Source organism: Teleopsis dalmanni, chromosome 1 (assembly GCF_002237135.1).
Source record: "Teleopsis dalmanni isolate 2A chromosome 1, ASM223713v2, whole genome shotgun sequence".
Classification (NCBI taxonomy): domain Eukaryota; kingdom Metazoa; phylum Arthropoda; class Insecta; order Diptera; family Diopsidae; genus Teleopsis; species Teleopsis dalmanni.
In genome coordinates, this window is record NC_051846.1 from 224496785 (window position 1) to 224498313 (window position 1529).

A 1529-nucleotide genomic window follows, 5' to 3' on the forward strand; every position below is an offset into this window, starting at 1 on the left:
GTGTTCAACTGAGCATCAGTATTCTTATACACCCACAAACCCAGTATGCTTTCACGTATTTTATCATTCCAAGTACCACTTTCCGAATCTCTCAATGGGATGTTCAGTTTTCCATGGAATGTAAAAAATGATATATCTGGACTATCAGGTATCCATACTACAAAGCCTTTTGGATCCAAACGTTGAAACGAAATTTGGTTTGTTTGATTTGATTTAGTTAAGACAATTATTGATGTAATGGTTACAAATAGGTACACAGATTTTAATTTAAAATGCATCTTCACTCGACAAAACTAGAAACTAATTTCTATATTCTAAAGTAAAATCTAGTGCATTTATATACTTTTTTAAACTGAAAATATGCAACAAAATTGATAAGAAATTTATTACAATTTTTCTCAGCTGAATCAGTTTATATGAGAACATAATTTTAAAATTTCGTAATCAGCGCTTTTAATAATAATAAGATTATTTTTAAATAATATTGTTAATATTAACATTTTAGTATATTATGATGACCCTTTTAATGAGAAACTTTGTTAATGTTAAAAATGTTATACCCTTCACACTATTTTGACAAGGCACGAGTTCAATACGAATTGAGACTTGCAGTCTCAAAAAATTATTTAGGAATGATAAAATACAAGAAATAATTCCAAAACCACTGATGACGGATTTTTGACAATACTCGTAATAGCTGTATAGTCAGCCAAAAATTCAATTAATTAAAATAATATAAAAATAAATTTTGTTGTTGTAGTTCACTACTATTCAAAACCTTTCTACCAAAACGATTAACCTAAGCGAAGTTTTAATGATGAGAAACTTATAATATACGAGATTAAAGCACCCAAATGAAGGTAATCAGTCTTAAAATACGATACTAAGCTTAATACATAGCCAAGTAAATCTTGAAATTGAACTTATAGACTAACCGTTAACGTCACACTCTATTGTAACTCTTGAGAAAAATGATTTATATCGCAGTAATGTGGACACATATGGAGTTGGTTGGTTGGTTGATTGGTTTAGCAGACCATTAGATGACTTCCGTGTACCTCTGAGGATCTAATTATATTATAGGTGGACCATGTTAACCTGGAAGTTGCACATGACTTAAGTGTTTTCCTTCTGTTATTGACAAGTTAAGGAAAGTAGAGATAAGTACTTCTCTTGATTGCCTCTAGGGTAATATAAACATGTACCGCCAGGGACACATCCAGAGTAGCACCAGAGCGGGCTAAACTGCCAGCTTTCTCGTTCCCTTCTAGTAGAATCAATATTAATAATATGATATGCAATGTTCAAAGAGAGTTAAATTCAATCATAAATCAAAAGAAAAAGAATAAATGAGAATATCTCTGTAGGGGAATTAAATCTTTGAGAAAGCCAAAGCTAAACATTGACTTGTTAGTCTTTGATTTAAAAAGTTGATGCAACAATTTCAGTGTATATGTTTTATGTTCATTAGAATATACAACAACAACTAAAGTATTGTTAAAAAAAAACAAACTGAGTTACATACAAAT